Here is a 12,311-nt window from a genome sequence, read left to right on the forward strand (position 1 = left end):
GAATTCAGAAGTATATGCATTTTACAAAGGTAGTAGATTGCATGTACTGTATGGATCAACACTCCAGGATGGGAGATGGGTTAAGAAACACAATAGGAAGCATTACTATGCAGTTAAAGGTATGAATATTTCCACTAAGCCTCACATCAGACAGACTCTGTGGCCAAATGAGTTATTAAAATATTTTATTTCCTTAGAGCTTCAGATCTTTAAATTGCAGATAAAGATCATGAGCAGATTTAAAGGAAGGCAAAACTAGATAACTAAGAATAATAAATGCATTATAAACAAACATTCATAAACATAAAAGTAATAACAAAAGACAGAAAAATAGAGATAATGTAAAAATCATACCATAATGCTAATTTTATTCCCCCTCATCCTCCCTGGGACTGGAGATTGAACCCAATGGTGATTTACCATTGAATTACATCTTCAGCCCTTTTTCTTTTTATTTATATGTATTTATTTTATTTATTCTTTGTAGTGCTGGCAATTGAACCCAAGGTCTCACACATACTAGGGAAGTGCTCTGCCACAGAGCTGCACTCCTAGCCCCCTTTATTTATTTATTTATTTATTTTTAAAATTTGGGACAGTGTCTTGCTGTGTTACCAAGGCTGGCCTCAAATTTGTGATCCTTCTGAGTAGCCAGGATTACAGGTGTGGGCCAATATGCTAATCTTAATATTTGTTTTGTAGCCTGGGATTCCTAATATAAAACAAAAATAACCTTTAAGAATAGTATTTAAGGGCTGGGGCTGGGGCTCAGTGGTAGATCACTCGCCTAGCACATGTGAGGCCCTGGGTTCGATCCTCAGCACCTCGTATAAATAAAGGTATTGTGTGCATCTACAACTAAAAATAAAATAAATGTTTAAAAAAGAATAGTATTTAATTTTTAGTTATTTAATTCTAGTTAAGCCTTTTTTTTCAGCAAGAAGTTCCCACTTAGGATTACTTTATACTTGTGAAGATGAATTAAAGTAATTCTAAAAGGAGAAGGATAAAAGCTTCAAAATGATATTCAATAACATTCATTACGAAGACAAAGCAAGAAGGTAATCTTCCTGAAAGATAAGCTACTTAAAACATGCCTTGTACTCACTACTCTCACTTTAAAGCAATAGACTTATAAGGGCTATAAGAAGATTTGAAGGTGTAGCTCAGTGGTAGAGCATTTGCCAAGCATGTGTGAGGCTCTGGCTTCGATCCCCAGCACCACAAAAAGAAAAACAAAAATAAGATAACTTATTAGGGTTATATATAAAAATATATTATATACATAAACATATTATATAATGTGTGTGTGTGTGTGTGTGTGTGTGTGTGTGTGTGTATTTGTGATACTGGGAATAGAACCCAGAATCTCATGCATGCTAGGCAAGTACTCTATCATTGAACCACATCCCCAGCCCTGATGAAATGTTTCTGCTTTGCACAAAAAAAAGGAGAGTAATGTTATTATATGTGCCATTTGAAAGGGGACATTTCTCAACTCTCTAATAATATAAATGTGGATCTAGAATACTTTTGACAGAGCTGGGGATATAGCTCAGTGGTAGAACATAGTCCCAGTGTGCACCAAGGCCCTGGGTTCAATCCACAGTAACTCCTTCCAAGAAATATAAATAAATAAAACAGTCTTAATGATTACTTGTGCTAAGAAATTATTGTTCCTGAACTGTAACATCAAACTTGGAAAATTTGTCTAATTTTTATAATTGTACTCATAATAAAGTTTTAAAAAATTATACTTCAGATGTAGATTTATACCCTGGAAACTGATTTTATAATGGTGATAGTAAGATTCAGCTTTGCTGGATATTGATTTAAACACATGGCCTTTTGGCCAAAATGCACAGCAGTTTACATATATGTATTATTATCTTACAGACAGAATTATCATGTTCACACTAGATGAATCATACTTTTGTTTCTAGGTGGCTGTCTTTGCTGCCCAGATCAACTGTCTTAGATATTCCAGTAGAAAATATAATTTTCAGATTTGAACTATAAAAACTGTATAGTTACAGATTTAGGCAGATTATGCTGATGAAAAGTCAACCTCTTATGGAACTCCTACTATGTATCACATATTGAGCTGGTACCTTCAACAGTGAGGCTATGAAAAAAGTGATTTTAGTACTATTTCAGTTTCAAAGATGTGATCATAGAGACTCAGAGAGATTTAAATATTGAGTTTAAACCTAAGTTTTGTACTTCAACTTTGAAGTTCCTTTCACTCTATTGATGTTTAAAAAATTTTGAGTAAAGCTGGGAAGGAGAATCTTGGAGATTCACAATGGTAACTTTTAATTTTAAAGCTTCTCCACAGCAAAGGAAACTATCAGGAATGTGAAGAGTGAGCCTACAGGAGAGGAGAAAAATCTTTCCACCTGCACCTCAGATAGAGCATTAATCTCCAGGATATATAAAGAACTCAAAATACATAACATCAAAACAAACAAACAAAAACACCAAAATAACCCAATCAATAAATGGGCCAAGGAACTGAACAGGCACTTCACAGAAGAAGAACTATGAATGGTCAACAAATATATGAAAAAATGTTCAATATCTCTAGAAGTTAGAGAAATGCAAATTAAAATTACACTGAGATTCTATCTCCTGTCAGAATAACTATTATTAAGAATACAAGTAACAACAAATGTTGGTGAGGATGTGGGGGAAAAGGCATACTCATTCATTGCTGGTGGGACTGCAGATTAGTGCAACCATTATGGAGCAGTATGGAGATTCCTCAGAAAACTTGTAATGGAACCACTATTTGACCCAGTTATCCCACTCCTTGGCAGATACTCAAAGCAATTAAAATCAGCATAGTATAATGACATGGCCACATCAATGTTCATAGCTCCTCAATTCACAATAGCTAAGTTATGATACCAACCTACATACCTTTCAACAGATGGATGGATAAAGAAAATGTGGCACATATACACAATGGATTTTACTCAGCTATAAAGAAAAATGAAATTATGGCATTCACTGGTAAATGGATGGAACTGGAAACTATCATTTTAAGTGAAATAAGCCAATTCCCAAAATCAAAGGCCAAATGTTCTTTCTGATATACAGATACTAATTTACAATAAGTGGTGGAGAGGGAGTAATAGAAGTTCAGTGGACTAGACAAAGGGGAATGAAGGGAAGGGAGAGGTGATGGGAATATGAAAGACAGTAGAATGAATCAGACAAACTTTCCTATGTTCATATATGAATATACCACCAATGGAACTCCACATCATGTACAGCCACAAGAATGGAATCCTAATTAGAATATATTATGAATGTATAATATGTCAAAATACACTCTATTCATATATATATATATTTATATATATATATATATTTATATATATATTTATATATATATATTTATATATATATATATTTATATATATATATTTATATATATATATATATTTATATATATATATATATATATATATATATAACTATGTACAGCCAGGTGCAATAGTGCATACATGTAATCCCAGTAGCTCAGGAGACTAAGGCAAGATTGCAAGTTCAAAACCAGACTTAGCAATTTAGCAAGTCCCTAAGCAATTTAGTAAAACCCTGTCTCAAAATAAAACACAAAAAGGGCTGGGAGATGTGTCTCAGTAGTAAAGTGCCCTTGGTACCAAAAAACAAACAAACAAAACTATGGACAAATATTAGACCAAAGGAAAAGTCATAATTATTATGGCTGGCATGACAATAAAATATAGGAAAACTTACAAATGAAAACTAAATTGAACCAATATACTATATATCTACATTAATATAATGTTTGATATCAGGTTTTTTGTTATTGTTTTTGTTTGAACCCAGAGGCACTTAACCACTGAGCAACATCCTCAGGCCTTTTTTTTTTCTTTTTTGTATTTTATTTAGAGACAGAGTCTTGCTGAGTTGCTTCGGGCCTCTCTGAATTGCTGAGGCTGGCTTTGAATCTGCAATTCTCCTGCCTCAGCCTCCAGAATACAGGCATGTGCTACTGTGCCAGGCTAATATTGTTTTGCTAAAACTAAATTGTTAATGTTGATTAGTGAAAAGATGTGTTCATGGGTTGTATTCTGTAATTCTGTTGACTCATTGCTACTATCAAGGCAGTTCTTCTTTTAAATGTTGAACTATCATTTAGATTTTGTTCTGACAATAATTTTAATGGTAACCTGTAAAACATAACTATGAGAATATATTTTAAAGTTTTAACATTGTAACTAGGTAACACCAATGTATTGTCACAAGTAAAAAGACATAAATACCATAGACTCTTGCTCTAGGATAATGAGCTGTCACATTTTCTCTTAAGTTCAACAAGTCTATACATGGCACTGAATGTAATGATTCAATTTTCCTACCATTTCCCTCTATTCGGATTGCTGGGAAATGTTGTTTGTGCAACAAAGCATGACATCATTTGGCTATTAACCCAATCATAAGCAGAATGCAAATGGAGAAAATAAAATACATGACACTATTCAGCTAAAAGATTATTATCCTGATGGTTTAAAACATGCTTATTTTGTATCACATTAACAAAAAAAAATGCACAATTTTTTTTTAAAAAAATCTGCTTTAATTTCCAGACTCCTGAAAAGATAAACATGGACACAAAGATAGGCTCCCTTAGATATTTGTAGAAGTGCTGTTAAAACAAATTAAAAAAACAACCTTCTGTTATTGAATATGTTTGGGGAACTTATTACAATATTAAAGGTTCTGAGAAATCCTACCTGTTTTGTTCAATTTAAACTAGAATGCATTTGGGTGAGTGCCAGTCTAAACAATACACAAGGTGATACAATCAATATATCTAGAGACAGCCACATAATTTCAAAGACTAATTATCTCGAAATATTGAACTGACAAATTGTTTTCAGCTTGAACTTTTACCTGCTCCCTACAGTTCAGTCTTCAAAGCACCATAGAAATCAGTTGTTTGTTGGCAATAATCTGTATTGAGATTAACTCGTATTTTAAAGGGAAGAATGGTACCTTTTATTTTGAATATGGTCACAGTGCCTAGTGCAGTGTCTTACATTTTGTAAACACTCACTAAATGTTTGCTATTTGACTGATGATGCAATTTCTCTAAGCCCCAACTGTAATCCACAAGTGTGATTTTGTTGATTATAACCAAGTCCATAGGGACTGAAACACATGAACACAAATGGCAAAGCAAGAGTACGGTCAGGAACCTTTACTCCTGTTGGTTTTGAATAAATAAGAATAAATATTTATGGTATATGCATGAATAAAATATATGGTAGGGTATTTTTATTTATAAATACCATAAACAGAATTGAATTAAATGAACTCAGGATAGAATTTTTTTTTTTGAGACTTCATGTTTTAAAAAGCTGTTTTCATCTCCTTTGAGATTTTTACGAGTCCTTTTCAGCTGGGAAAAGCAGCTGCCTCTCATGGCACAAAGTTTGTAGAAGCTGCTGTGGATTTTGGCTTTGAGGATGTAGGCGTTATTGTGTATTTCTATAATTTCTTAGGGATATGTAACTTGCCTATAAAAATATGCCTGTGGGCTGAATCTTGGCAGTTAACATTTTAGTAGGAGAATATATTTAGTAATATCCAAATGTTTGAAAGAGTAACACATAGGTGTGCTATTTTTAAAAACTGGGTGACAAAAAAACATTGGTTGTTATTGCCACCTTTTGAATGTGTTTAGCCATAACTAAATATCAACTTGCAAATTTATTTTTTAAAAAATATTTGAAAAGCAAGGATTTGGGTGAGCTCTTCACTGGCTCACCTCATCATGAAAAGCAAATAACTGTTCCTTCATTTGGAAATTGGTGATGTTGAGCTAAAATTATGAGAATCTGACCTCTTTGAGTAGAGGGCACCTATTGCTTCTGCAACACTGACTTAAGTCAGTGCATACTGACTTAGGTTTGTGGATTCAAATTTTGGTAGGATTCAAATTTGGGTTTCTTATTTTGGTCTCTTTTCATTAATTCAGTTAGTTTAACAGACATATACAGAGTGTTTAGAATTTCTAGCTTTGTTTTTAAAATATAAAATGACAGCTAAGAGATTGAGGGCATTATCTAACAGGTGACTGAAACTTCGAGGAGATGAAACAAACATTATAATCTAAGTCTTTTGCTCAGAAGTACTGCTCTTAATAGCTTATGGAAGAGGACACAAATAAATTAACTCACGGACTTAAAAAACAAATAATAAACGTTTTTAAAGTAGCCTGGTGTAATGGAAACCCTATTCTTTGAATGTAAACTTTATCATTGTTCTCTGGTCTCATTTAGCCTTAATGGCTTCATTTGCAAATGGGGATAATTATAGCTACTTTGTAGGGATTATAAGAATTGGACAAATATAAATTGTTCTATGAATGGGGACCACATAATGAATGTTACTTTAATGGCCAAATCTCCATTGGAGTTTCACAGCTAGTAAGTGCTACTGGTATTACTCAATAAAGGGAAGGTTGGGTTGTTCAGAGTAGCCACAAAAGGCCTTGTCCTTGCAGAAGAGACCTGAGTTATCATAGGTTGCAGACAACTGTTGAGGGGGTGTGAAAGGGAAGAATAATTATGTGAGCAAAAGCTTGGTTTAGAAGGAAATATTCTTTAAGCTTACATAGAACTGAGGTCCCAAAGTGCTAAAGCTACATGAGAGGATTATAAATCCAAACTCTACATTTTCTTGCTCAGTGATGCAGCAATAATATTGTTAAAACAAAGTTCAACTTTGAAATGATTATTATGACTAAAATTTCTTTTGTCCAATTATGAGAAAGAGCTGAGGTGATACCTATTCCGAAGGAAAATAATAAGATTGCTACAAAACTCATGTGATTGGTCCTATTTTCATGTTTTGAAAAATACACTGGTTCGTGTTTCAATCACACATTAAGTTGGTGCTTTTGCAGATTTGAGTTCCTATGACCCCGAACAGCAATTGGGACACTGGACCTTGGTATCCCCACTGTAAGTAGGACAGGCCCAGAGAGCCTAGCAGAGCCAGGAATTGAGCCTGGGTTTTGTTTGCCTTTAACCACACCATGTTACCCATCACACACTTATCACATGTCATTGATTTTTCTGCTGCGGTTCTTAAATTTCAAAAGGATAACTGAGATAGGGTAGGGGAACAGCAATGTGGAGGACACTAGAGTTTTTGTGGAGGAAATGGGAGTAGATATTGCATGTAAACTCTGGGGTTGAGGTAGAGACTGGATTGGGAGGAGACCGTAGATCATCAGACAACCATGGCCTAGGCTGATTGTCCAAGGTACTGTTAAATTCACCAACATTATGGTTCCCAGTGAGACTCCAGAGATACACATTTCATTCTTTCTCTTTTACCTGCAAGATTTCACAATTTTTGGCATAATTCGATATCATACTGATTTCTATGATGTGAGTATTTGAGATAAGGCAGGTGCTGAAACCCAGTCTTTCCTAACAAGCCTTCTAGGACTATTGCCAAGGATGCAATGACTCCCAGCAGTTCCACCCAGCATAGACAGGGTGACTTCCTGTGACTCCCTCTCATTTGTCACTCTTCAGGTCTACTAAGTTTTTTTTATCATTCATGGTAAACTTTTTCCTTTTATCCAACACTGACAATAACATTCTCTATTCTCCCTCTATAGTCCATATAGCATTATCTGGTTTATCTGTCTGCCTCAGTTTGGATATCAGAACTTCATTACTATTTACTTAAAGACTTGGGGAAAAATCACTGAATTTGCAAACCTGTGTTTCTACTTCCAAGAGGAGAGTGACAGTGGCTGGAGCCAGACCAGCTCTGACACTGGAGCTTTGGGATATTTTCTGGACCTCCCCTTTTGCTCTGAATTACCAGGTTCACTCTTCATATGGTTTAGGTAAGGTTTTCAGGACAAAGAATTTCAACCCTTTGCCCAAGAAAGCCCCAGCCTCCCAAACTTGCTGGACGCAATTGTAATAAAGTCTCCATCAACCCTAGATTATGGAATTAGTTAAAGCCTACTTTACTTTATTATAAAGAAAATGCATGTTTATTGCACTTTGGAAGATGTAAGTAATTTGACATGATCAGTTGATAACAAAGCAAAAGCATCTACCTCTTAACTGGTTTGGGGGCCACTATCCTTCCAACATCTTCTTTTCCCATTAAAAGGCAATTATGACAGAGTATCCAAAACCTTCTATTCCTTTTTCACTTTTCAAACCTGCATCTTACATAATGACAGATTTAGAATTTTACATAAGGAGCTTAGGTGCCACATCCTATTCTCAAGAGGATTAAAGCTGCGAATTTGTACAGCACTTGACATTGACCAGGAAGAGACCAATACTTCACTTTATAGCATTGAAACACAACATCCTCCCATGCCACCCTTTTCATGCCACAATTGCTACAAAGGAATGCCCATGAAACTAGTTGGATATCTATTTAGTTAACAATCATTAATTGAACACCTTCTATGTACTGTGCTGTAAGATGGATCCTAGATGAAAAAAAAAAAAAAAAAGGAAGGTTCATGACTGTCTGGAAGTTTTAAATAATAAAAGAAGACTTTGTTTGGCAGTTAGATCATTCTCTACTAAAAATAGTGCTGTGATGAAATCCCTGTGGTTGGATTCTTTTACACATCTATAAATGTTTCTTTGAGATACATTTTTTTTAGAGTATTCGTAAGGTGTCAGTTTGACGATCTTAGAACTTATGAGAAAATAATCATGAGACAAGCTAGGATTTAATGGATCATTATCTGTAAGAGGCAGGCTGTTCAAAAACTTAAAGCAAAGGAAAGAACTCAGGAGTCAGACTTAAGGGAAATAATAAAATATATCCAAGGCCAAAAAATATATAATATATATAAGATATATAAAATCCAGTGAAATGAATCAATTTTAAGAGTAAGTGTTACACATTCTGATATAATTTGAAAATTAGGTAACAAAATGATTCAAATCTAAGGCCTTTGGCTAAGTAATGGCCTTTGGTTTCAAATGCTGAAATGTCTGTTAGGGGCTGTACACCAGGTTCAGTATGCCACCATTTTCCTTCCTTGTCATAATCCAGAGTTGGCTCAGTCTATACCCGCTGGTCTTTTTGAAGCTTCAGCAATCTGAAAAGACAATCAGAAATTACCTGGGGAGATCATCTTCCAAAGGTAATCTCCTTAGGTGAAAGAAGACTTAATTACCTCCTTGGGGACTAAGCATCTTTCAACTCTGTAAAGATTGACAAAGGTTTTTTCCTGGTGTTAATACATTTTGTGTTAGGAAATCAGCATATGCTTAATATTTTGAAGAGTGTTTGTAATTTGGATTATAATTGAGAGATGAGTTTTTTAAATTCAAATTTAAAACATGTAGTGCTGGGCTGGGGATGTGGCTCAAGCGGTAGCGCGCTCGCCTGGCATGCGTGCGGCCCGGGTTCGATCCTCAGCACCACATACAAACAACGATGTTGTGTCTGCCGATAACTAAAAAATAAATATTAAAAAAAAAATCCTCTCTCTCTCTCTCCCTCTATCACTCTCTCTTTAAAAAAAAATAAATAAATAAAACATGTAGTGCTTAATAGATTTAGACTTGTCAGTTTAAATTAAAATCTTATTGAGTTAATGCACATATTGGACTTGTTATACACTCTTAAACTTCATTGTATTTAATGATTTATTTTATTTGTGATTTATTTTGTACCATAAGGGTTGGTTTGTTAGATCAGACAATTATAGTGATAAACAAATCAATATCTTAAATTTGCAAACAGAATTTAAGTTTTCAAAGGAGTTCATTTATCTGTAAAAGAGATCAAACATTGATCAGTGGCCCTTTAAATAGGATTGTTAATATTTAATGAACTTCAAATAATATTAGTAAGCTGAATTTAACACTATAAGTCTAAACTACTGTTCAGAAATTGCAACTTTGATTAAAAATCTTTTCTATTTTTCTATTTTCTCTCTCTCTTTCTCTCTCTCTCTCTCATTTTATTGAATTTTAAACAATCAGGCCTAGGGTATATATTCTTGACAATATAAAGTTATAGGTGAAAAAAACACACTTAAGGATGAAAAGAAGAAAACATAAAGTTGTATCTTTTTCTTCAGCAAGGATATAAACACATGCTTTAGATACTCAGGGACTCAAGGGAAATCTATAGATTAGAAATTTTCATATTATTGTGTATGGAGGGGGGAGAAATTGAGGTGAATTTGTGAAGAAACCACAAAACTAGCTAAAGTTTTGTAAATGAGGCCTCATAGGAGAGGCTCAAAGATCTGGGATATTTAAATTGCAGAAAATTGAGAAGTGCCTAAACTGAGCTGGTGGAATAAAACTGGCCTATAAATAGTGGTTAGAGTCCTAATGAACCTGTCCTTTTTAAAGCAAGTAAAGAGGATTTTTTAAAAATTATTCTTCTTTAGTGGCCTATTAAGTGCAGCATTTGAGAGTTTCTCAATGTAGAAAAAGATGTGTGTATTATATGCTAAACAGAAGTTTTCTTTCCGTTAGAGATAGGTAAAGAAAAAAGTTACCATAAACAACTGCAGGAAATCATAGATACTACAAAACTATTTTAGATCTAACACTGAATTATACAAATAGTACCTTTGTAAAAATAAAACTCATAAAGAATATTATTTCTTGGTGAGTAGAGATGACTATTAAAAAGAAAATCATAAGGCAAAGGCAGAGGGAAGGGAAGATACAGTAAGTGGCCATTGTGCTCAGTTGAATCCTAGACAAAATGTTAGAAAACGTCCAAGTTGACATTTAATTCTTCCTACTTCCCGTCCTCATATTCAGGTCCAGGAATGCGGCTCCTGTGGACTCTCATTTCATGGTCTGCTCTGAACTGCACTGGTCTTAACTCTAAGTCCTCTAGTCAATTTTTCTGCATTCCTCAGGGATTTTTTTTTATCAGATAAATATCTGCTCATCAAAGAAGTCACTTATTAAGTCCTTGATGGGTATCCCTTGGCTAGTGTTATTTTTGCCCAAATACCACATATGTTTTATAACAGCTTTCCATAATATTTTTAGCTTTATTCAAAGAAATGACTGTAACAATAGAGTTCAGTAGAACTTTTTAGTTCAGGGTGGGGAAGAGTAGATTTTGAGGGATCTAAACACTTCTTGGACATTCATTCATTAAGCAAAAAATTATTAAGCACTTGATATGTCCCAGACACTGCTCTGGTCTTGATGACAACAGAGAATAACAAGGTATACGATGTTGATTTCTAATGGGATTGCATTCAGCTGGATTTGGGGAAGACACACTATGATTTCATATAGCAATAAACACCTCAAAGCAAAACAGGATGAGGAGATAGGGTGTGGAAGGGCAGGACTGAGGTGTGCTGTGGTGACTACTTTTTAAAGATTGGGCTATCTGGCAACCCCTCTTTGAAAAAGTGATACTTAAGCTGAGAATCTGAGCGATATGAAGTTTTCTAGGTAAAGATTTGGGAGCAGAAAATATTCCAGGCAAATCCTCAAATTTGCATGAATACAACCAAAGATAAGATACCAATAGTTATTATGCAATTAATAATGGTCTCTCCTCTAGAAGCTCTAGAAAATGGCAGGAAATTCAAATCAAATTTGATATCTTCTGTGGTCTTTTTCTTCCTAGATTTCAATCTTCTAAAGTAGTTACAATAGACATTCTCTGCTTATGTAAGGGTTTATTGTTTATTCACTTTTATTAGTTTTTAATGTTCATTCAATAAATATCTATGAAGCATATACCATGTGCTAGATTATATAGCAGTGGGCCCAACAGATAAAAAAATCTATATTCATACAGAGATTGCATTTTTGTGAGGGAGAAATACAATAAATAAAATACTTTTAGTTCCTTAAATCAAGAGGCATAACTTTACATTTTAACATCTTTGAAGTTAAATGACCTGATACTACCTTACATTCATAATTGGCAGCAACTGTGATACAAAAATAGTGCTGCATCTTATAATCTAAGGTATCTTAGATTTGATGAATCATCATTCAACAACAACAACAAAAATAAATGCATAATTAGTGGTAAGTGCAAAAAGAGAAGAGTAAAGCAAGAAAGGGAATAGGAAGTGCTAATGATTTAGGGAGTGGTCTAGAGTCTGATGTCACAATTTCACTTTATGAGTAGCAGAAGATTTTAAACATGGCCTTGAAATGGAATACCTTGTTGATATCTTTAAAGCCTCCTCTCCTTTCTACAACCAGAAATGTGAATAGGAGTGTCTGATCCTCACTCAGATATGGTCAGTGGCAATAAGTACAGGTAGT

The sequence above is a fragment of the Spermophilus citellus genome, assembly GCF_964194105.1.
Source record: "Spermophilus citellus genome assembly, chromosome: 10".
NCBI classification, from domain to species: Eukaryota; Metazoa; Chordata; class Mammalia; order Rodentia; family Sciuridae; genus Spermophilus; species Spermophilus citellus.